Source organism: Maniola hyperantus, chromosome 24 (assembly GCF_902806685.2).
Source record: "Maniola hyperantus chromosome 24, iAphHyp1.2, whole genome shotgun sequence".
In the NCBI taxonomy this organism is placed as follows: Eukaryota; Metazoa; Arthropoda; class Insecta; order Lepidoptera; family Nymphalidae; genus Maniola; species Maniola hyperantus.
Window position 1 is genome coordinate 7,446,021 of NC_048559.1, and position 26,948 is coordinate 7,472,968.

Sequence of the window (26,948 nt, forward strand, 5' to 3'; positions counted from 1 at the left end):
GTTAACCCGTAATATGAAAGGAAAAGGTGATGACCGACTGACTGATCTATCAACGCACAGCTCAAACTACTGTACTGATCGGTCTTAAATTTGGCATGCAGATAGCTATTATGACGTAGGCATCCGCTAAGAAAGGATTTTTGATAATTCAACCCCTAAGGGGGTGAAATAGGGGTTTGAAATTTGTGTAGTCTTCGCGGACGAAGTCGCGAGCATAAGCTAGTTATAACTATGATATCTTATAAATACATAAAAGGAAAAGGTGACTGACTTACTGACTGACTGAATGACTGATCTATCAACGCACAGCTCAAACTACTGGACGGATCGGGCTAAAATTTGGCATGCAGATAGCTATTATGACGTAGACATCCGCTAAGAAAGGGTTTTTGAAAATTCAACCCCAAATTTCATGATTCTAGGTCAACGGGAAGTACCCTATAGGTTTCCTTGACAGACACGACAGACGGACAGATAGACTATACAGACAACGAAGTGATCCTATAAGGGCTCCTTTTTCCTTTTGAGGTACGGAATCCTAAAAATAAAACGAGTGGTGTACGGAACGGATACTAGAATTTTATTAAGTTAACAATCAAGTTTTAGGGGGAAACTCTTTAGAATTCTAAGCCGAATTGAAATCTGGCTTCGCAGCCTACCTATGAATAATGCATACCTTGCCTGATTAAAGCTGTCCGGGTCTGAAACGCTGAATTAAGCGATTAAAGTTACAAATGTAACCGACGCGCCATTTTGTGGTGAGAGCAAGATTCCAAATGGCATCAATAGACAATTTGTTATGTTTCACTTGACGTTGCTAAATCCGGCTTTTTAACCGACTTCAAAAAAAGGAGGAGGTTCTCAATTCGTCGGAATCTTTTTTTTTTTTTTTTAATGTATGTTCCCCGATAACTCGAAGACGCCTGGACCGATTTTGAAAATTCTTTTTTTGTTTTAAATAAAAACTGACTTCGATACACAAACACTAAAAATTGAAAAATAATTTAATTTATTACCGAATATATTATGTATACAAGAGTTAATATAGTTCCATAATATTTTTTGGGGTCGGTGCCAATGAGGTGCCATTGTGGAGTCTCATAAAAATATGAAGTCTAGACGATTCGTGCAGCTAAAGCTAATTGGCACCGGCACCAAAAAGTATTATTATGGAACTATTTTAACTCTTGTATACATAATATATTCGGTAATAAATTAAATTATTTTTCAATTTTTAGTGTTTGTGTATCGAAGTCGGTTTTTATTTTAGATAAATCAACATTTGACTTGAAAGAAGCTTTATTCAGTAACTGCCGATCTCCCTGGCGCAGTGGTAAGCGCTGTGGTCTTGTTAGTGGGAGGTCCCGGGTCCGATTCCCGGCTTTTAGATAAATCAATGTTTGGGTTGAAACGACCTGACGATTTGACTTTGACTTTGATTGGGGATCCCAGGTTAGGGTGAGTTCTGGATTAGACCATAAATGTTATCGGGGGTTTCAATCAATAAATTCGCAGTAGCCGTAGCCCGGAAATGGGAAGTTGGTGATCTTGCAGCTCCGTCTAACAGAGCAAGTAAAACTGTTTGTTTAACATTTAATCTCTCTCCGATTGTGTCGGATTGCCGACCCATCGGTCTATGAGAGTGAGGGAATGAAGTGTGCACCTGCCCTGACTGACGTCTTCGGCAAGTCGACGCATATGAATTTATAATTATTTTACCTAGATTAAAGCTGTCCGGGTCTGAAACGCTGAATTAAGCGATTAAAGTAACAAATGTAAGCTTGGACGGTGTAAGTGACGCGCCATTTTGTGGTGAGAGCAAGATTCCAAATGGCATCAATAGACAATTTGTTATGTTTCACTTGACGTTGCTAAACCCGGCTTTTAGATAAATCAATGTTAATAAACAGGTCCCTGAAATTATTTATTCGCTCAATATAAGCTCTTTAGCAGTTCAGTTTCACATAGCCTGTGATAGCCTTTTATCATCATCATGATCAACCCATCGCTGGCTCACTACAGAGCACGGGTCTCCTCTCAGACTGAGAAGGGTTTTGGCCATAGTCTACCACGCTGGCCATGTGCGGATTTTTAGACTTCACACACCTGTGAGAACATTATGAAGAACTCTCAGGCATGCAGGTTTCCTCACAATGTTTTCCTTCACCGGTAAAGCAAGTGTAAACGCACGCCCGGGATCGAACCCCCGACCTCCGATTAGAAGGCGAACGTCCTAACCACTAATAGCATTTTATATTAGGAAATAGGTATCTATTAATTATCTATCCATAATAATATTATAAATACGAAAGTGTGTCTGTCTGTCTGTCTGCCTGTCTGCCTACTAGCTTTTGACGGCCCATCCGTTTAGGTAACTGATTTTGGTGAAAGGTACAGAAATAACTTGCATCCCAAGGAAGGACATAGTCTACTTTTATCCCGGAAAATCAAAGAGTTCCCACGGGATTTTAAAAAAACCTAAATCCACGCAACCGAAGTCGCGGGAATCATTAAGTAGGCTATATTTTATTTCAAAAAATTAGAGATCCCTACGAAAATTGTAATTAGCTACCCGTCGCTAGTAGTTATAATATAATACAGATAGTAAATTTCCCTGTAGCAATAGAGATATAAACGCGGTCTATGAAACTTTTAATGAATACCAAAAGTTTGTTAGCAACTTTTAACTTATGACTTTGACGTAAACACGTGCAAGTTTTAATTATGTGCAGGTCATCTTAATTTGTGGTTAATCCGTACCATTTAATTACATCAAACAAAATCTATACATGGAAAAGGAAAATCTGACTGACTGACTGACTGATTGGATGATCTATCAATGCACAGCTTAAACTAGGTACTGGGATCGAGCTGAAGTTTGGTTTGTTATTGTAACAGTATTTCCCAGAATATTCGTGAGTGCTTTAATAATAAAAACCAATTCATCTCACTCGATATTAAATGATAATTCAGTCGAATGATAAATCGATTGCGTATCGGACAGACAACTAACAACGAGTACTTATTTTGATTAATAAACTTCATTGGGTATAAATATTTGCTACTGTTTTAGGGTTCTGTAAGCTGGGAATCTTTAAAACTACTAAATCCTTTCTTAGCGGAGTTCTACGTCATAATAGCTATCTGGATGCCAAATTTCAACCCGATCCGTCCAGTAGCACAGAATATGTAATAAGTAGTAGTAGTTTGTTGAGCTTTTCCTTTCATATATTTATATTAGGCCACCATTCCAATTGGAATTACATTTTTACGTATCGAGTTGATTGTGCCTACATGTAGTTTTATTTTACCTATTTCATTTGCCGCAAAACAATATACCGAACTGCGGATGCAATAAAGAAATATAAAATTTGATTGCTGAGGGGGAATATCAACCGCCACATTGCAGTATATTGGGTTCCAATTTAGAATTGCAACAATTTTATGAATGGGCTTACAAAATTGAATAGCTAGTAGGTAAATCTAAGCTGTGATAGCCTAGTGGTTAGGACATCCACCTCCTAATCAGAGGTCGGGGTTCGACTCTAACTCTAAGTCTCTAAATTTTAAGTATGTAATTAAATATCACTTGCTTAAACGGTGAAGGAAAACATCGTGAGGAAACCTGCCAATCCGCACATGGCCATAACCCTTCTCACTCTGAGAGGAGAGTGGAGACCCATGCTCTGTAGTGAGCCGGTGATGGGTTGATCATGATGTTGATGAAGTCTAAAGCATAGCTCAACGGAAAGCTGAAGTAGCAATGGGCTGGACTATATTATGTTATATTCTAAGGACAGGGCACATAGTTCGTAAAACCATGACGCCATGAACCTAAACACAATCGCGACTAGCGATTTTGCGGGGAAATTTGAATTACAAAATTTTAATGCATTTTTGTTGCACTTTTTTTTTTTTCTAATTCAGATACAAGCCCTTGCCCTTGACTGCAATCTCACCTGGTGGTAAGTGATGATGCAGTCTAAGATGATAGCGGGCTAACCTGGAAGGGGTATGGCAGTTTTTATTAAACCCATACCCCTTTGGTTTCTACACGGCATCGTACCGGAACGCTAAATCGCTTGGCGGTAGGGTGGTAACTAGCTACGGCCGAAACCTCCCACCAGACCAGACCAGAAATTTAGAAATTATAAAATTCCAAACCCCTGCCAGGAATCGAACCCGGGACCTCCCACTATTAAGACCACAGCGCTCACCACTGTGCCAGGGAGGTCGTCAAAACTTATCGAACAAACAGAATTTTTGTGAATTTTTTGGTAGTTATCACCTTGGGATTTTCAAAACAGGGTTAAATACTCTTTTAGAACGGCAGTGTTCCTGGCCTTAATCTGTAATCCGGTATTTGACAACTAGTCAAATTAGTAACTTTTTATCAAATGTCAAAACGCGCACTTAGTATGCAAGATCCTATGAAATACCGGTATGTGACATCACAATCATTCGATGTCCTTTTTTACTTTAATCGATAATTTAAAATGGTTAACCACACACAAAACTAATAAAGGAGATCTTACGTATTTTGGAAGACCCTCTATTTAATAATCACTGAGAAATAATCTATTTATGACTTACAGCCGCACATTCGAGTCGCTTAATCGTTACTTAAGGCATTCCTTATCCATACTAATTAATGCCTTAAGTAACGATTAAGCAACTCTGAGTGCGGCAGATAGTCAAATACCGTATTAATCAAACAAGCGTCTTTTAGGGTGAGGCACTTTTCCAAAGGACAAGACTTCCGGGTTCCTCGAATGTACAAATAAAATGATTTTGATCCCTCAATTAGGTTGGTCTTTGAGTTTGCGTGACATCAAATAAGGGTCAGATTTCCCTGCGTGCGTAAGATTAGTAAGTCCCCTTTGACTTGTAGGCTTATGAAGTGAACCACATCACTACCCATATTATAAATGCGAAAGTGTCTATGTTTGCTGGTTTTTTGGTTTATTGGTGTGGTGGTTTGTTGGTTTATTGGTTTGTCCTTCAAACACGCCGCAACGGAGCAACGGATTGACGTGAATTATTGCAAGAATTTTTGTTAAAGAACTGGGGAGTGACATGGGCTACTTTTTCCAGAGTCCCCACGGGTTAAAAAAACCTAAATCCACGCGCACGAAGTCGCGGGTATCAGCTAGTTAAAGATAAGATTTTCAAAACAGGGTTAAATACCCTATTAGAACGGCAGTTTAATCAAACAAACGTATTTTTAGGGTGAGGCATTTTTCGAAAGGACAAGACATCCGGGTTCCTCGAATGTATAAATAAAATGATTTTGATCCCTCAATTAGGTTGGTCTTTGAGTTTGCGTGACATCAAAATATAAGGGTCAGATGTCCATGCGTGTGTCATATCAGGATAAAATATATCCAAATTATTATGCTAAAATTGACCCAATCATAAACTTGGAGTCTACAATAAATATTTGTAGTAATAATTAAAACAGAATCGTTATCCCGCGACTGGATATCAACGTCAATGTTACCCAACCCGAAAGGTTATGATTTAGTAGTATCTTATATTCTTTATTGTTGTCCAATTTAATATCTAGGAATGTGACAATACGAAAAATAATATTATGTAAATTATCGATACATATGACTAATTATTTATTGTAAAGTAAATACTGACAACATACTAGGATTGACAGGATATGGCTGGATTTAAAATACAGTTGTCTATAGAAATTATGTGAAATAATATGTAACTCATCAATAGAGTATGGCATTAATTAATGTAGTAAAACAATAATAAGTAAACCGTCAATACATGTTGCAAATAATATTATTTAAGTAAATTAATAATAATGTCAACAATTTCAATGTTGGTACAATGGTACCTTCCATTGTACCAACATAAATAATTATTAAAAATGGCATGTGACGGTGGCCTGTGGTTTTTACAATGGAGAGAGGATAAAAACGGGACACACATCGATAAACGGGCCAGTCTCGTATTATAACTCCTTCTCGTGTTAACTACAGCCTTGAACTACTAGTGAAGTGATGCGACTTCAGAGTAAACAAAGGCGACAGAGTTACTAAAGTTAAGTATTCTTATATTTTATTGTAATCACTTGCCTTATAAAGGTTTATTTATTATAACCATGTACCAAATATGTTTAGATATTATGTTATGTATTATGGAATGTTGTAATGCTTTTAAAAGATGTGTGTTGTGGAGTTTCTTTGCCCATTTCTTCTCTACAACGAAACACCTTTGGAAACGGGTGGTAGATTCATTTTAATATGAAATAGACCTATGCTGAGAAATACAACAAAATACAGATAGGTCTATAAAGATTAAAGTATTAAAGATCCTTCAATAAATGATTAATTATTATTCGACTTGGTTGGTTTTACTTCTGTATTTATAACCTACCCTCTTTTGCTATTTATTTTATACATTGAGATAAAAGTAAACACTAGGTTATTAGCTACTAATTATTATAGAAACCAGTTAGATGATTTAGGATTCTAACTTTAAAATAACACAGCAGATGCTTTGCTTGAATTTTAATTACTTAGCCTTACCTGACAAAATTTACAACTACCTACATTTCAAATAATTGATACATGATAACTTTTATTAGTCGTCATTAGATTCTATTAATCATCATTATTAAAGCCCACTGTCTTAACTCCTCTTTATCTAAATCTCACATCAGAAGTGGGATACGATAATTCTTTTCTTGTCGCAATACTAATACTTTTCAAATGCTTTCAGCAATCGTGGATGCGGCTTCTCCTCGAAGCGACAGGCTACCGCCTGTCGTCAGCGCCACTTGGTGTTGGTGTCCAATGATCCCAAAGCGAGAGGCAACTCTGTTGTCAGCGGCACTTGGTGCTGGTGTGGCACCGCCGGTTGAAACGTCGCGTCGTTTGATCAAACTAAGTACAATTTTGTGCGTTGTGTGTGAAGAAAAGTGTAAATTTAAAACCACGATTTTGTGGTGTTGTTTCTATGAAAAAGTTTTTGTGAGGATAATCATAAAAGATTTTTAATTAGATAAACCACGTGTTGTGGTATAATTTATTTAGATAAGAATAAGTCTAGTTAGGCGTCAGATTGACCGAGTGGTTTATAATAAAGTATATAACAATGTGAAATCATTTAGAAGGTTATGATATACCGAAACAATAATAATAAACAAGTTCGTAGGGTTGCTTTTGAGAAATTGCATCGTACTTACAACTCGAAACTTGAAGAAATTACCTTATTCTGATTTATGTAACTTAAACATAAACTATATTTATTTATTTATTTTGCTTCTTAAAATAACTCAACCATTTTTCTTCTCTTAAAACAACACAAAAGAGATGGTCCATCAAGTAACTTTTATTATTTAACAAAATAACTTTTTTTAGCAACGTAAGGCAGATTACCTGCTCAAGTTTTTTTCTGTTTAATAATGCTATCAGAACATTTTAATTTTATAAATACCTATGTTACGTGTTATCAATGTATTCTTGTTTTGAGTTGGTTTGATGTACATACACTACACTTGTTTATAAGACATAATCAACAAAGAAAACATATTCTCTTCTACTCTAATTTTGGTCTGACGTCTAGCTATTCTAGTTTTTATGACAGTAACATTGACATTGAATCATTGAATATCGTTTTGTGAATGAAGCAATCTTATATTTTTTTATGTCGGTACTTTTGTTGCCGCTGTTCATTTAAGTTCACTGGCTGCATTTTTCTATTTTCCTATGTACTTCGGGAACAAAGTACTTATCAAGATGGCCGAATTGTAATAAAACATACTAATAATTTATGCTAAATGACAGAAGCAGAACAGAGAAAAAAAAAAGAAAAGAAAAAAAAAATTTTTTTTGGCATATGATACAAAATGTTAAGACTCCCAATGGGACAAAATGTTAAGACTCACTATGTGACAAATGTTAAGACTCCCAATGGGACAAAATGTTAAGACTCACTATGTGACAAAATGTTAAGACTCCCAATGGGACAAAATGTTAAGACTCACTATGTGACAAAATGTTAAGACTCCCAATGGGACAAAATGTTAAGACTCACTATGTGACAAATGTTAAGACTCCCAATGGGACAAAATGTTAAGACTCACTATGTGACAAAATGTTAAGACTCCCAATGGGACAAAATGTTAAGACTCAGTATGTGACAAATGTTAAGACTCCCAATGGGACAAAATGTTAAGACTCACTATGTGACAAAATGTTAAGACTCCCAATGGGACAATTTTTTTTTCTTTTCTTTCTGTTTTTACCTATGTACTTCGGGAGCGAAGTACTTGTCAGTATGGCCGTGTCATATCAGGATAAAATATATCCAAATTATTATGCTAAAATTGACCCAATCATAAACTTGGAGTCTACAATAAATATTTGTAGTAATAATTAAAACAGAATCGTTATCCCGCGACTGGATATCAACGTCAATGTTACCCAACCCGAAAGGTTATGATTTAGTAGTATCTTATATTCTTTATTGTTGTCCAATTTAATATCTAGGAATGTGACAATACGAAAAATAATATTATGTAAATTATCGATACATATGACTAATTATTTATTGTAAAGTAAATACTGACAACATACTAGGATTGACAGGATATGGCTGGATTTAAAATACAGTTGTCTATAGAAATTATGTGAAATAATATGTAACTCATCAATAGAGTATGGCATTAATTTAATGTAGTAAAACAATAATAAGTAAACCGTCAATACATGTTGCAAATAATATTATTTAAGTAAATTAATAATAATGTCAACAATTTCAATGTTGGTACAATGGTACCTTCCATTGTACCAACATAAATAATTATTAAAAATGGCATGTGACGGTGGCCTGTGGTTTTTACAATGGAGAGAGGATAAAAACGGGACACACATCGATAAACGGGCCAGTCTCGTATTATAACTCCTTCTCGTGTTAACTACAGCCTTAGTCTAGTGAAGTGATGCGACTTCAGAGTAAACAAAGGCGACAGAGTTACTAAAGTTAAGTATTCTTATATTTTATTGTAATCACTTGCCTTATAAAGGTTTATTTATTATAACCATGTACCAAATATGTTTAGATATTATGTTATGTATTATGGAATGTTGTAATGCTTTTAAAAGATGTGTGTTGTGGAGTTTCTTTGCCCATTTCTTCTCTACAACGAAACACCTTTGGAAACGGGTGGTAGATTCATTTTAATATGAAATAGACCTATGCTGAGAAATACAACAAAATACAGATAGGTCTATAAAGATTAAAGTATTAAAGATCCTTCAATAAATGATTAATTATTATTCGACTTGGTTGGTTTTACTTCTGTATTTATCACCTACCCTCTTTTGCTATTTATTTTATACATTGAGATAAAAGTAAACACTAGGTTATTAGCTACTAATTATTATAGAAACCAGTTAGATGATTTAGGATTCTAACTTTAAAATAACACAGCAGATGCTTTGCTTGAATTTTAATTACTTAGCCTTACCTGACAAAATTTACAACTACCTACATTTCAAATAATTGATACATGATAACTTTTATTAGTCGTCATTAGATTCTATTAATCATCATTATTAAAGCCCACTGTCTTAACTCCTCTTTATCTAAATCTCACACGTGCGTAAGATTGGTGAGTTCCCTTTGACTTATGAAACACGTGATATCCTATAATTTGTCAAATTTTACGATAAGTATATCTAAATATATAAAACGAAAAGGTGACTGGCTGACTGATCTATCAACACACAGCTCAAACTACTGGAGGCATCGGGCTGAAATTTGACATGCAGATAGCTATTATGACGTAGGCATCCGCTAAGAAAGGATTTTTGAAAATTCAACCCCTAAAGGAGTAAAATAAGGGTTTGAAATTTGTGTAGTCCACGCGGACGAAGTCGGGCGCATAAGTTAGTTGTAAATAAAACATCTGACTGACGCCAGAGGTCAATGAACGTTCCGGAAGTAGGCCATTTGGTGTCAGTGCGTCGTAGGCAGGGCATTGACCCGAGTTTTGCACGCCATACATTGCGGGTTTGAAAAATACTAAATCACTAAAACTACAAAATGAGGCAAATGGTTATTATTATTGGTATTAGATTGTGTTTAGGTAGTATAACAAGACAACAATGCTACGTTTTTACTAGCGTTCTGGTTACACCCTGTATTATAATTTATTTGGATTACAAAATAAACGGGCCGAATCTTTGAAGTGAGTTTAAGAGTTGTTTGATTTATTTTCATAACTCCACTCGATCGGGTCCCAAACCAATTTATTATTTACATACTAGCTGCCCCGGCGAACTTCGTACCGCCTAACAGTCGATTGTTTTTCAGGATTTTTTAAATTTTTCTCTCCGTAAGAACCATCCCTCGTACTTCAAGGAATATTACAATAATCCTATAAGGGTTCCATTTTTCTTTTTGAGGTACGGAACCCTAAAAATGGCGGAGCCATTCAATTAAAAATGGTACGGAACCCTTCGTGTGCGAGTCCGACTCGCACTTGACCGGTTTTTATTATTAATATAGTCACTGCGTTAGTACAAAGCTTTAACGAAACAGAAATTCATCGGATATAATATTTTGCAATGCAAAAATCATAAATTCAACACAATCTCGTGCCGCAGCCCTAACCTTTTCCCGTTAAATAATTCACCAAAATCGTAGCAATCCTGTATAATGCAAATAAATGTAAAAACTGCGTGGCAAGCCACAAATGTGACCCTTTTTTATCGTTAGGAAATGCATTTACGCATCCCTCCCGTGAACGGGCAGGGTATGTGGGACTCGCCAGCCGAGAGGCGACCGGAATCTTCTAAATATATAAAAGGAAAGGGTGACTGACTGACTGACTGACTGACTGACTGACTGACTGACTGATCTATCAACGCACAGCTCAAACTACTGGATGGATCGGGCTGAAATTTGGCATGCAGATAGCTATTATGACGTAGGCATCCGCTAAGAAAGGATTTTTGAAAATTCAACCCCTAAGGGGGTGAAATAGGTTTGAAATTTGTGTACTCCACGCGGACGAAGTCGCGAGCATAAGCTAGTACCCACTAAAACCCAACGACGCTCCTCCGCTGCGCTGGCGACTGGGTCACGGGAACACCGAAGCATTACCGCGCCCAGCCAGCGACGTCCACCGAGGTGGACCCTCTGGGGCCTTTACATTAGGTCACTGCACGTCCGACCCTGGGTCTGAACGGGCGACAGCTGATAGGTCGCCCGGAGCTCTCGGCTCACAAATGTGACCCTAATATTATGTACCTAACCGAATTTTATCTCATCACCTGGCGACCTTATTGACACTGTGGTCTCATTAGTGGGAGGTTCCAGGTTCAATTTCTGGCAGGGGTTTGGAATTTTATCTCTTAGTTGGTACTCTCGCTACTATTATAGAGAACTTTCGTCTCAGGTATACAGGTTTCTTCACTAAATTTCCCTTAATTAAAACGCACGTCTAAAAAGTCAGAAGTGCATGCTGGAGATCAAACGTCTGACCTCCGAAATAGGAGGCGGACGGCTTAACCACTAGGCTATCGTGGCTATCATCATGATCAACCCATCGCTGCCTCACTACAGAGCACGGATCTCCTCTCAGAGCGAGAATGGTTTTGGCCATAGTCTACCACGCTGGCCATGTACGGATTGGCAGACTTCACACACCTTTGAGAACATAATGGAGAACTCTCAGGCATGCAGGTTTCCTCACGATGTTTTCCTTCACCGTTAAAGCAAGTGATATTTAATTAAAACACACATAAATCAGAAAAGTTAGAGGTGCGTGCCCGGGATCGAACCCGTGACCTCCGATTAGAAGGCGGGCGTCCTAACCACTAGGCTATCACGGTTAAAGCATTGCAAAATCTTGCAATCATTGCAAAAGCTCATCCCTTAATCATAGGTACACGGACTTGGAGTTTTTTCAAGGTCTAGAGTCAAAAGTTATAATTTGTTTTCTTCCTCCCCCTAAGGCAGTGGTTTCGTTAAACCCTTGTTGGTAATTTAATTCTCCTTAGGGACATATTCGCCAATTAGGCTGTTGCAAACAGATTTCCAAACATTTTCCTCTCTGTAATAAATTAAGTTTGTCTCCTGTTCAAAGAATTTTGCCTTTTTAGTGTAAAGTCCGATCTACACTTGCGATTGCGAGCGAATCGCTGCGCAAAAGTGCGTAAATAGCGCGAAACGACAGTGTGGTATAGGAAATAGGCTTAATATTTGTACTCCAATGCGCAATGCAGACTTGCGGAGTGGAGTGAAGCTGAGATCCAGTGGCATATTATATTCACCTTTAACCCTGCCGGTTCCGCAATTTTGATATGTATTTAAAAATTATTTAGAAATATCCTTGAAGTGTAGGTAAAAACACAATTATAAAAATATTATTTTGTTGAAAATTTAGAAGGAAAACAAAACAAGGAAAAGACCCAAACCAGCACGTCACGCGACATGCCGAATTCAGCGCTCTGCTGCGCAATTGCGGTAGAATGACAGCTACAATGTCACGATCGCAATCACCTCTGATTGGTTGACGCTCGCTCACTATTGGCTACACAGATTAGATACCTCTCTAATCTGTGATTGGCCACAATGCATTGTTGCAACAAGAATCGCACAAATCCAGCCAATCAGAACAATTGAGATAGTAATAATGATTGATTCAGGTTTTACGAAATCGACCGCTATGTCGCTATCGCTATGCCGAAATAAATAAAGCTGAGTTTGAGTAGTTACATATCAAAATCGACGATGTGCCTCGGCTTCATTTCACTTTTTTTTTTTAAAGAATATTAGCCATGTTAAATGACTAATACTCCCCTTTTCTCTCCAATTAAGCGTCAAGCTTGTGCTAGGAGTAGGTACGACAATAGTGCAACGGGCGGGGTTTGAACCGTCGACCTTTCGGTTTTCAGTCCACTCCTACACCTTTACTTTGCCGGTGTGCGTTGTGCGTAAGATGTATGCGTATGCGTAAAGTGAAGATTTAGAACTAGGGCACTTGGTTCACATCTTGTAGAGCACTATCTCTTCAACTTTTATGTGTTTTATCTTGTCTTACTCATCACCGAGCTTGAACTATATCGCCATGTAATATAGACGCACTCCGCACTCAAAAACGGCTATCCGCACTTGGCCAGCGTGTTGGACTATATTCAAGCCCTTCTCGAGAGGAGACCCGTGCTCAGTAGTTAGCCGGAAATGGATCAATCATGATGATAACTATAAAGAAGCAATCTATTCTAGCATCAGCCGACACCTCTCATCCACTACAGAAGCAGGGCAGCCCCATCAAAACTAAGAGCTAGCGCGCACCACTACGCAATTTTTTACGTTTTTATATTGTTCACACTATAATTACCCGTGCTGAATTTAGGTTTAAATGTTCGTTTTTTGAAACACTGGTTTGAATCACACACTACTTAATTTGCACGAAATTTGTCTGTTTTTCACGATGATTTTACTGTTACGAATGTCTTACAATGACTCATGAAATAACGAATTTTCATTCACACAAACTTCAATGTCACTTGTTGGTTGTCAATGTCAAATGTCGATCGAAACTAATTGTCAACGTTTAAAGTCTATGGCGCGAACATGCCGGCGAACGCGAACAATACGTTTTTATCCGCAAAATAAGTGAATATAGTTGAACTATACCTATAGAAGCGCACGCACTGCGGAATTTATTTCACACCAGATTTTGATACATTTAGAGCTAGCACGCGCCTCAGTAAATTTCCGTACGATTTTTTCCGCAAACTATGTGAACTATAGGACTATATAGAAGCGCACGCACTGCGGAATTATTTATTCCGCACCGGATTTTGATGCATCACGCACCGCAACTCACCGCACAGTGGTGCACGCTAGCTCTTACGTATTTTATAAAAAGCACCGTAACTCACCGCACTTTGGTGCGCTCTAGCTCTAAAAGTATTATTAAACTGCACGTATAAGATAAATGGTTAGAGTTGCTATTTATTTCTTGAAATTGCTACTAAACTCTTTAGATTTTGCTTAAGAATTAATTCTAAACCATTGACATTTTATTTGTAAACAGAGGCACGTCAAAATGATAGACAAAATACTACAGACGTAACAGATAATATATAGCAGCTAATCCAAAGGTCTTACATGGTGAAATTGATTTTATTATATTTTAGAAGTAAAGTAATTGTAGATTTAAATAGAGTATAATGTGGAATTTTGAAGTGTATAAATTTAAAACTAAAGTTTAATCTCTATTGTCGACTCTATTGAATTTGAGTTTTATATGGTATCATTATACTTATGGAAAGGGTAGCCAAAGGGCTATAAATGGCTCTGCTTTGACGGTAGACATCATTAATTTTCCTATTTTTAATAAGAAGCTGTGACATACCTACAGGTACGAATATTGTTGATTTTATATTTCTATTGTTATACTATGTATGTTGTTTAATGTGTAATTTGTTATTCAACTGGTATTCCTTTGTAATAGTTTATGCTTATACCCGATGTGGGTTGGATATGTTATGGTAATACCATAGTTGTATCTATTTTTCAATAATTGTGGATAGACACCGCCGAGTTTTTTCTTGCCAGTTCTTTCTCTCGGTAGATATGCTTTTTCGAACTGGCGGTAGATTTTTCTTAAAGGAAATAATAAATTATTTAATGATAAAGCAATAAGTAATGGTAAAGATAAACTTTGATATGGAGGGATTTTTCCCTGAATAAAACAGTTTATTTCCTTATACAATCTTTTATTTTGTTTTCTACCTTCAACCACGCCCTAGCTTATTGATAACGAACTAAGGTTTAGACTCTCAGTAGGTTGATTCCTGACTCTATTGTCTCTATACTTCTGAGGCTAATCTAGCATCAGAAGTGGGATACGATATGGCTGAATTGTGCCTTTTCTAATGCAGTTTGTACAAGTTTCAGAAATACCGGCGAATTCGGATGGCTTTGTGAAAAGCCATCAAAGATGTTCCAACAGGCGTTGTGATGACTGACGTCCACGAGAGGTACCACAATGGACATTGGATACTCTAAATCTGGAAATCTTAATATGAAAATATGGTATGAAAAAAAAAGTGAAAGTGAATTAAAACTTTTTTGCAAGACAATTTTTCAGGCAGGTAGGCCTTAGAAAGTTTTATTGCGTAATCATGGACCTATTAATACTCTGTGTAATGTAGTAACACAGTTTCATAGTACCTGTCGTCATTTTATTTGTTTTAAAACTAATTGTATTATAGAAATAAAGATGTGGGTACTAAATAAATAAAATTTTTGCGGGTAATTTTGTGTTCAGTATAGATGTTCTGTTTCAATGACTCAGATTAATGTTTGAAGGTGTTTAATCGCATGATGTCCCAGCTAGTAACACAAATCGATATTACGTAAATTAATGTTAAAAATTTGCAGGTAGTTAGTTGGTATGAAATTTTTATTAAATGATCATACGATAAAATGTGGTTAAATGTCAGACTGACCGAGCGGTGAAAAACTAAAGCAAGTTTGTCAGTAAATATTTACTGATGATTAATTTGTGTTCTATTTTAATTTACGTCTGACGTCTAGCCGTATATTCGTAATTTATATGATAGTGATGTTGACATTGAATCATTGAATATTGTTTTACGAGTGATGAGTCATCTTACTTTTTTTTTTAGTTATGTTCTTGAGGCATTTCCTATGTAAGTACTTCGAGAACGAAGTACTTTTCAGGTTGGCCGAATAGATGTATATAATTTATTTATGTGTTACATAATGACAGAGAGAAAAGAAGAAAAAAAAAGAACCAAAAAAAAAAAGAAAAAAAAAAATTTTTTTTGTTGTAATTTTGTTTCAAATTAAGAACAATACAGAAATACATATTGCATCATTCGTTAAATATTGATGATTCATTGATCAGAAACGCGATTAGCGTGGCCATTTTTGTAAATTTGCTATTGACTTTGCATCGGAGTTCTCACTCGCGAAACGTAGAGATGAAAGATTTGTGATACCTACCTACAATAATTAAGAAATTTTGTTGGAGTTTATTTTTGTAGTTTTTATATAAGGATAGGTTAGGCTGCTGATGTCTTATCCTGTTGCTATGCCGCTAAGTCTAGTAGCTACTGATTGTTTGATGTCATTGTTTTTTTTATATATACCCACCGTTATGTAATGTGATGTAATGGAGCTGCCAATCCACACTTGGCCAGCGTGGTGGACTATGGTTAAACCTGAAACTTAAATTTAGAATATTGGAATTTAGAGATTATTGACTACCCACTTGTGTTTAATATTTTTTAATGCCGTATTTTGTTGTTTTGTTTGAATAATACTTTTGATTTTTTGACGTTTTTGATGTTTGAAGTGTTTAACTATTTTTGATATTGATTACTTCTTTGACGATCTTTTTAATGTAAATTATTTTTGTGGTATTTTTTGACATTTTAGTTTTTGATACCTACCTTTATGTTTTTATTTACGATCTTTTTGGATTTTTATATTTTATTGTGGAAAAATGTTTTGGTATTTATTTAAAAAGGAAGGTTGTTGGCACATCATTGGATGTGGGAAGCAACAAATGTTTTTGTATAGTCCAAGGACTGATTGCAGATAGACAAAAAGAGATTGAATAGAAAATATTTTTGAAAGTAAATAACGATAATTAGATAAGTTTACTCTTTGATTATTTTTACTTCTACTAACATAGTAGTTAGTTTTGTTTTGATATATCTTACATATAATTACTTTTTATATACCTACCCTTTGTTTTTGACTTTGGTACTTTAGGAGTAAGAGTCGATGGTATTTTATTATTTTTGCAAAATTATTAACTTGAAATTGAAAAAAAGTTCTTATGATTTAACTTATTTTGAAATATTAATATTTTTGTAACTTTTTCATTTTGATGGTTCTTTTTTATGAAACATATTATTTTAAATTCTGATAATTTACAATTTGTTCAGTTGCAATTTTTCTTTGTTTAATATTCATCTCTATATTTTATTGGAATTTATTTAAAACTTTGATCAAATGTTCGATCAATGGGAAAATTGTATAGTGATATATGGATCAAAACCAATGGTGTTAAGGGACAATTTTATGATGGTTTACGATGTTGCCTTAAAACCAATGGTGTTGAAGGATATTTTAAAGTAGATGATACTTTAAAACGTTGGAACCAACGGTGTTGAAAGTATTTTTATAATATCGCTTTAATACCAGTGGTGTTAAAAATATTTTTTGATATTGGTTTAAAACCAATGGGGTTAAAGGATATCTTGTTTGGAAACATTTATGTGCTGTGGCGAGAAAAATATTTCTTGTATTTTTGAGAGTAAACTGTGTGGTAATTTTGTATGTCACACACATGTTTAAAATGTTTTTTTAAATTTTGTTGGAAGCCACAGACATGTTGTTTGAAAAAAAAAAAAATGTTTTGATGTTGTTAAAAATTTACTTTACGAATTGTTTGTTTTTATTTTGTTGCTTCGAGAACGAAGCAATTGTCAGTTTGGCCGTATAAGATAAATGGTTAGAGTTGCTATTTATTTCTTGAAATTGCTACTAAACTCTTTAGATTTTGCTTAAGAATTAATTCTAAACCATTGACATTTTATTTGTAAACAGAGGCACGTCAAAATGATAGACAAAATACTACAGACGTAACAGATAATATATAGCAGCTAATCCAAAGGTCTTACATGGTGAAATTGATTTTATTATATTTTAGAAGTAAAGTAATTGTAGATTTAAATAGAGTATAATGTGGAATTTTGAAGTGTATAAATTTAAAACTAAAGTTTAATCTCTATTGTCGACTCTATTGAATTTGAGTTTTATATGGTATCATTATACTTATGGAAAGGGTAGCCAAAGGGCTATAAATGGCTCTGCTTTGACGGTAGACATCATTAATTTTCCTATTTTTAATAAGAAGCTGTGACATACCTACAGGTACGAATATTGTTGATTTTATATTTCTATTGTTATACTATGTATGTTGTTTAATGTGTAATTTGTTATTCAACTGGTATTCCTTTGTAATAGTTTATGCTTATACCCGATGTGGGTTGGATATGTTATGGTAATACCATAGTTGTATCTATTTTTCAATAATTGTGGATAGACACCGCCGAGTTTTTTCTTGCCAGTTCTTTCTCTCGGTAGATATGCTTTTTCGAACTGGCGGTAGATTTTTCTTAAAGGAAATAATAAATTATTTAATGATAAAGCAATAAGTAATGGTAAAGATAAACTTTGATATGGAGGGATTTTTCCCTGAATAAAACAGTTTATTTCCTTATACAATCTTTTATTTTGTTTTCTACCTTCAACCACGCCCTAGCTTATTGATAACGAACTAAGGTTTAGACTCTCAGTAGGTTGATTCCTGACTCTATTGTCTCTATACTTCTGAGGCTAATCTAGCACACGCGTCTAAGAGTATAAGAATCTACACTCCGCTACGTCTCTGTGCATTTACCCTTAAGCGATTATTATTCTGGTACAATATGATAGTGGCTGTTTTCTCGCAAATCCTATTAAATTCACGCCATAAACTTCAATACGAGTATGCTTAATCCTTCGAAGAAGCAACGCTTCAGAAGCGCCTGCGATAGAATCGCTTCTAATATTATTATAAGTGGTGCTTATAAATGCTAAGCATGATATTGTGGTTTCGCTGACGCTTGAATATTGTACGAAAATGCAATCATTTTAATTTAAAACAAATATTACGAAGCATACTTTTTTTTTTTAATAGAGATAGCGAGCAAACGAGCAGGCGGGTCACCTGATGCTAAGTGATTACCGCCACCCATGAACATTTGCAGCACCAGAGGAACCGCCGATGCGTTACCGGCCTTTTAGGAATCTGTTGGTTCGCCCCTTGAATAACCCCATGTTGTAATCTAGTGGGAACACCGCCGATGGGAGTTGGTTCCACAGTTTGCATGTGCGTGGAAAGAAGGATCTGGCACAGCGGACGGTCGAAGTGCACCAGACACGCAGGTGGTGAGGGTGAAATTCCTTACGGTGGCGCGCGGTGCGGTTGTAGAAAAATGAGGGTGGAATGAGGTCAAAAAGCTCTTCAGAGCACTCCCCATTATAAAGGCGACGCATAGAGAGCTATCGTCTCTGCGGTGCTCCAGGCTTTTTAGCGAGCCGGTTAGTTTGGGATCGGCCACAAGTCGAACCGCCCGCAAATCTTGTGCCATGTGGATGCTAAAACTCATTTTAAGTAATTCTGACGACCTCCCTGGCGCAGTGGGAAGCGCTGTGGTCTTATTAGTAAGAGGTCCCGGGTACGATTCCTGGCAGGGGTTTGGAATTTTATAATTTCTAAATTATGCCTGGTCTGGTCTGGTGGGAGGCTTCTAGTTACCACCCTACCGGCAAAGCCACCAAGCCATTCAGCGTTCTGGTACGATGCCGTGTAGAAACCTAAAGGCACAGGGGGCATGGGTTTAATAAAAACTCCCATACCCCTTTAGGTTAGCCCGCTTCCATCTTAGAGCGCATCATCACTTACCACCAGGTGAGATTGCAATCAATGGCTAACTTGTATCTGAATGTAAAAATAAATATTATTAAGTATTTAATTACTAACTAGTACTTACTACTCAACTTAAGTTCATTTATACTCAAACTCTATGCACAAGATGAATAAATTAGTTAGTTATTTTTTCTAGATGATCTTGTAGAGAAACTCCACGTAGGTCTATAGCTCTCTCCATCGTCCGCTGAGTGAATCTCAGCTTTCTTATAAGATCCAAAACAATACTAATACTATTGAATTCCGTCCTAGATAATATTTTCTTTATAACAAGAGCTGGTGCTTATTTCGCTCAACGGATTTGGACGGCGTATATTTTTTGTAAATATAAATTTTTTAGTGATAAGTTTTTCTGTATGTATATACTATATATAGTTTTTTTTTTGTTATATTCTATTAAATAAACTCCTTGTCACAGTTAAAAAAAACAAGGTTTGTATGATATCTCAACATTTAAGAATGCATTACATTTCTAACAGTCGTATTTAAATCGATTTCAATCGGAACTTTGTATTAGCAATTGAAATAGAGATTCAAATACAATTTAAGGGAAAGAACTCCTTTGATAGACCTCGTTTTACACCGAAGCGAGCAACATATAATTTGATTATGGTAGATACATCTGACGATTCAAGAATACTTGTAAAAGTTTAATTGAATAAAAAATGTTTTTATTTATTATTTATTTTATCATACAATCCATTTGCCTTTTTGGAAGCGTCATCTCTAAGGTTTATTCTAGGATTTAATCACTACCAATTACCCATATTATAAATGTGAAAATGTGTTTGTTGGTTTCTTAGTTTGTTCTTCAATCGCCTCGCAACGGATCGACGTATTTTTGCATTGGTCTGGTTTGTTGTAGTGTCTAGTAATGTTTTCAAAGATTATACACCTTTGATGTGGCCTGTGGCCAAGTGAAGATTTGCAGACTTTATACACGAAGTTTGCCAATCCACACTTGGCCAGCGTGCTGACTATGGCCTACACCATTTTCATTATGAGTGGAGACCCTTGCTCAGTAGTGGGCCGGTGATGGGTTGTGATAATGGTGATGATTTTTTTTATTTAATACTAGCAAATGCCCACGACTTCGTCCACGTAGATTAAGGTCTTTAAATCCCGTAAAAACTCTTTGATTTTCCGGGGTGAAAAGTAGCCTGTGTCACTCTCCAGATCTTTTAACAAGATTAATGCAAAAAATTCACGCTGATCCATTGCTCCACTGTAGCGTGATTGGAGGACAAACCTATAAATCAAGAAACAAACACACTTCGCATTTATAATATTAAAAGGCAGTGATGAAGTTAAAACCTCGAACCTTTATAAAGTTAGAACGTAAGTTACGCAACGGTGTAAGTAGCAGCCCGGACCGCACAAACAATAAAAGCAATCTTCTTTTCAATTCCAAGATATTTTCCTTTCAACGTAACAATGGGCTCCCAACCACCTAGAATAGTGGGTTGAGGAAATTAAATATTCTTACATTCTAACCAAGCAGTGGCGCCGATTCTGTTGTCTTCCTCTAAACTAAATTTAGAGTACCTGCATCCTTTTCTTTTTAATATTGCTAAAAAAGGACAGAACATGAATTTTACATTTAAAGACTCGAAATTTTAGTGCACGCTACAAATTTAAACAATGTGGCTAATTCCGTTGTACACTATCTCTAAACTTAACTAAAATGGCACGTCTAAATCTATTGCTATCCATTTCATAATGTTGCTTGCAGAAAAGGATAGCGCTAGATTTAGACTTGTTAATTTAGTTTAGTTTAGAGATTGTGTACAAGAGAATCGGCCCCATTAAGCTCGCAACTGGCAGCTAACCCACGCGGTTTGACAGCTCTAAATTAAAATTAAAACTGTCAAACTGTGTCTGTTTTTTTCGTATTACATTAGTAAGAAGAGGATGCGAACACTCTAAAATTTTGGTGCGCTCAGAATCAGTACCAGTGAGAGCCTAGTGGTTAATTACCTTGTCCTATTCCTATTCCTTGTCCTATTCGGTGGGTCTGGGTTGCCATTCCGGAACCTCTAACTTTTCGGAGCTATGTGCATTTTAAGCAATTTTTTTAAATAAAAATGGCGAGCAAACGAGCAGGCGGGTCACCTGATGTTAAGTGATTACCGCCGCCCATGAACATTTGCAGTGCCAGATGAACCAAAAATGCGTTGCTGGCCTTTCAGGAATTTGTTAGTCCGGTCATTTGAATAACCCCATGTTGTAATCTAGTGGGAACACCGCCGATGGGAGTTGGTTCCACAGTTTGCATGTGCGTGGAAAAGAGGATCTGGCACCACGGGTGATCGAAGTGCACCAGACACCCAGGTGGTGAGGGTGGAATTGTTTGCGGTGGTGATTCCGCATTTTAAGCAATTAAATATCACTTGCGTTAAAATTGAAGGAAATCATCGTGACATGCACGCCTGACAGTTCTCAACTTCTCAAGTGTGGTCTGCTAATCCGCATTTGTCCAGCAGCGTGGCGGACTGAGGCCTAAACCCCTCTCATTCTGAGAGGAAACCATCTACTCGATTGCGATAGAATAACAGCTACCGTGTTACGATCGCAATCACCTCTGATTGGTTGACGCTCGCTCACTATTGGCTACAATGCATTGTTGCAATAAGAATTGCACAAATTCAGCTAATCACAACAACTGAGATTGTAATAATGATTGATGCAGGTTTTACGAAATCGACCTTCTATTCTCAGTAGTGGGCCGACGATGGGTTGATACATATCTAATACAAAAATGTTCAGATATACTAATCAACCCTCTATGGAAGCGGTTTGCCGTTCGTTACGACGAAATAGGCAATTACTGGCGAAGTTTTCCGGAAGAAGCGTTAACGGTAAACCTGTCTCGTTAACTTCACTTACTGATGCCTGCTTCAGTTAGCACTACACTACTGACAAGTTAGGTGGTAGTGATAGCCTAGTGGTTAAGACGCCCGCCTTCTGTTTGGGAGGTCAGCGGTTCGATCCCGCGTTTTAAGCAATTAAATATCACTTTCTTTAATGGTGAAGGACAACATCGTGAGGAAACCTGCATACCTGAGAGTTCACCATAATGTTCTTAAAAGTGTGTGAAGTCTACCAATCCGCAAATGGCCAGCGTGGTAGACCATGGCCAAAACCCTTCTCACTCTGAGAGGAGACCCGTGCTTTGTAGTGAGCCATTGATGGGTTGATCATGATATCTTACAAAGCAACACTCCAATCCATTAGATTCGGTCTCACACCATTTCAATAAATTTCACATGAAAATTGATCAAAGTCGATTCTTCAGTGAAAGCAAGTGACGTGACTTATCATAAATGTTTACCCTCTTCATTTGATAAAGAAGCACTCTCATACATTAGGAATATTATTTTTTGAAGAATTTGGTTATTCGAATCCAGATATATTGGTCCAAGTGGTTAGTGAATGTAGTAAATAAATAAATAAATAAAATAAAAATCTTTTTTATTCAAGTAAACTTTCACAAGTCGAATGCATCTACCACTGGTTCGGAATGCCTTTCCTACCGAGAAGAACCAGCAAGAAACTAGGCGGTTGCTCTTTTCAAATATTTGATATACAAGATTATGCCATGTATAATAAAGTATTTGCAGTCCTGTGCGTTGCTGGAACGAGCTGCAGGTCAAATCCACGCTCTTTTATCATTTAGATAATCTTCAATTGTGTATTAGCTGAAAATCGCGACTTCATTCGCGTGGATTTAGGTTTTTAAAATCTTTTTATTGCGTGATATGAGGCTATGGTAAGTGAGAGGGACAACATTATACGTAGAAGTGAGACAGCAGTAGCAGCTTGAACTAAAAACTATTTGTAATCTATTTGTAACAATTTGTATCAAAATTTGTTTCGAGTGCGGAACATTCCGCAACATTCTAAATTCAAATTACATTACACCCCTTAAGGCGTAATAGATTTCAGTACAACATTACATCCCTTAAGGCGTAATGGATTTCAGTTCAGCATTACAACCAGGTTGTCATACTAATGTTATGACGTACTTTACCTTTAGCTAACAGGTCTGTAATAAGGCATTCTAGAGCGAGTGGTATGAAAAACAATATTATCAACCAAGTGTCTTAATTATCATCAAGTATACCGGACAGCGGGTGGTTTCGTAACAACAATGGGCTGTCAATGGGTCATTGCCAATTAAGGGACTGACGGGCTGAAGCTTATTGGAAAGGCTCCTATTACACTGGTGATTGATGGCCGCACGAGGATGTAGGCTTACGGGAAACTTTCGTAATTCGTGTTACATCTCGGTACCTCAGAGAACACTTACCTATATGGACCTGTGCTTGAGATTTCTCCGAACGTATCAGATTGCCGTACCATCGGGCTATGAGAATGAGGAAATAGAAAGTGTACATTTTTACGCCTGTGTTATAATATTGGCCACGGCAGCTCGGAGACTAGGTACTAAAAAAACTAGTTGAAATTCTGTTAGAAAAACAATATTATCAACCAAGGGTCCTAATTATCGACAAGTACACCGGACAGCGGGTGGTTTCGTAACAACAATGGGCTGTCAATGGGTCGTTGCCAATGAAGGGACTGACGGGCTGAAGCTTATTGGAAAAGCTCCTATTACACTGGTGATTGATGGCCGCACGAGGATGTAGGCTTACGGGAAACTTTTGTAATTAAATCGCTAGGTATTTGTGGTTTTGCGTAGGTTTTCCATCTTAGACTAGGTTTTTGTAAGCGATTTTTAGCTCACCTCTAGCTCACTACTGAGTACGAGTCTCCTCTCAGGCTGAGAAGAGCTTCGCCATAGTCAACCACGCTGGCCAAGTGCGGATTGACTACACACACCTTTGAGAACATTGTGGAGAACTCTCGGGCAAGCAGGTTTCTTCACGATGGTTTGGGATCCCAAGGTGCTGGAATGGCGACCTCCCATTGGAAAGCGCAGGATTGAAAGACTCTATTACTAGGTGGAACGACGGCATCAAACGAGTCGCAAGGAGCCGCTGGATTCAGGCGGCGCAGCGCAAAACGGTGCCGTGTGGAAGTCCCTATAAGAGACCTATATCCAGCTGTGGATGACTATCGGTTTTTGATGATGATGATAATGATTACCAAACAGGTTTTAAAGAGAATATCTAGAATAGAAAAATTGGTAACCAATTTGAAGTAAGTACTTACTTATTAAAAAAAACATCTTCCAAGCGACTGTAATTGAAAAAGGTACGAGAAAAAAATACTTCTAAGAATACCTACATATATTATTCCTTTAGTGAAAAAAATGAAATGTAAACGGGAAAACGAGGTAAGTAGATACGAAAAAAGTAAATAAAATAATGGAGAAATGTTTTCTTACATTTCGAGTGGCTCTCTTATTTCGTCGATGGAAATAATATTTCATAGCATCATCGAGGAGTTACAGGAGTTCATCAGGGTGGAAAAAATAAATTACAGGACAAAATAGGTCTTTTTTAGGGTTCCGTACCTCAAACGGAAAAACGAACCCTTATAATATGATAACTTTGTTGTTTGTCTGTCGTGTCTGTCAAGAAATCTACTTCCAGTTGACCTAGAATCATGAAAAGCAGAGAGGTAGAGGAGAGCACAAGTTAAGGAAAAATACCCAAAAACCGTGAATTTGTGGTTACATCACAACTTTTTTTAAAACGTAATGAAAAATTAAATAAATTAGTTTACTAATACTTTGTATAAATAATATGTATGTGTATTATAAATGGCGATGTTCGTCAGTAACTTGCAGCAACAGCCAGATCATTTATTCCCGAACTTTTAAAAATAAAGTTTTTTATTTCTATCTTTCGGGGGTGTTTTGTAGTATCTTATTATAGCTAGCTTATTCTCGCGACTTCATCCGCTTGAACTACACAAATTTCATACCCCTATTTTACCCCTTTAGGGGTTGAATTTTCAAAAATCCTTTTTTAGCGGATGCCTACGTCATAATATCTATCTTCATGCCAGATTTCAGCTCGATCCGTCCTGTAATTTGAGCTGTTAGTTGAAAGATCAGTCAGTCAATCAGTCAGTCAGTCAGTCAATCACCTTTTCCTTTTATATGTATAGATCAGTACCTACTATCGCCTGTCTTCCTTTTTGCAAACCATTCTAATTACACCCTGTATGTAGTCTGTTACTCCATGGGCGGTTGAATCCAACGGTACCCAAGTACTTAATCATACTGGACATTGTACGAACAATCGTTGAAAAGTGTAAAATGTGTTATTTTAGTTCACAGACATAGTATTTCGATGTGAACGAGTGTTTGAAACTCCATTTATTCCACCTGCGCCGCACGGTACAAAAGATAACATTAGTCTTTGTTTCAGTGGTATACCTAGGTATATAGGTCACACTCACAGGTATAACACGTGCCTAGAAAAACTAATCGAAATGAAGCAGCGCTTTTAGAACCTTACATAATCTGGACACACCTTTCCGGAGTTTTAAGGTCGCAGCTCATTAGAGCCACTCGGCACCCGACCAGCCTACTGATTTACTAACTCGGCGTCTTACACCACAGAGTAAATTGAATATACGGTCTGACACTGAATGATAGCCACTCGTTCGACATTTATTTTTATCTATTAAAGTTTTAATAAAATTTTAATATCACTGATTAAAGCAGCAATGTAGCAACAAGCAATGTCAAATGAGCATGGTGGCTATCATAAAGTGTTGGTCACTGAGTTAGCGAGTCACCTCTCTGAACCACCTCATTCGGCGTTTACTCGTAGTCGACAGGTGGTCCACGGCTGGACGCCGTTGTCACCAGTGAACCTCAAATGGTCAACGCGTGAACATCGCGTGGTCAACTAGTGGACATCGTATGGTCCACTTTAGATTAGTCTGTCAGCGATTGGCACTAGGTGCACTAGGTCTACACGTGTGTTTAGATATGCCAAATATAAACCTTGTATTGGCTCTCATAGCTATCGCGCTTGATTAAGAAGAAAATGAAAATGAAAATCACGACAAGAAAAATCTTCGTGTAAATCAATGGACCCATGCGTTGGCAATGAGTACTCAACGCAAGGCAAGCATGCGAGCAGACTCGCCTACCGTGTGTGGACAGCTTGCGAGCGAGGAGTTCTGCTGACGCTAGGGAGTTGATTAGTGAGCGAATGTCCATAGAAGTATATATAAAGAATACTAACCGCACGAGTCAAGGCGGTGCAGGTTGGGTGCTGGGTGACTCAAATGAGCTATGACGTTTTAGTGCTTTTAGTCTAAAAAGCAAAGCTGTAAGACACATGAATGACAAATGGGAAGCATAAAACCCTTTAGTGAGGCATTAAATCATGACAAAACGTTCGATTATCGTTATTATAACGCGCCCTTGGTGCCAGGCGGGGCGTGGATGGCTTTGTGTTCATGT

At 36.9% G+C, this 26,948-nt stretch overlaps 1 protein-coding gene and 1 long non-coding RNA gene across 2 annotated transcripts in view; one reads left to right on the forward strand and one right to left on the reverse strand.

Annotated features, from left to right (window-relative positions):
* LOC117993516 (5-hydroxytryptamine receptor 1-like) overlaps nucleotides 1-26,948 on the reverse strand; it is a 146,518-nt gene that overhangs the window by 16,045 nt on the left and 103,525 nt on the right. The gene's annotated exons all lie outside the window — the stretch shown is intronic.
* LOC138404034 (uncharacterized) lies at nucleotides 6,420-8,003 on the forward strand. Its single transcript, XR_011238132.1, has 2 exons — nucleotides 6,420-7,346; nucleotides 7,437-8,003. It is a non-coding gene; the product is annotated as an uncharacterized lncRNA (long non-coding RNA).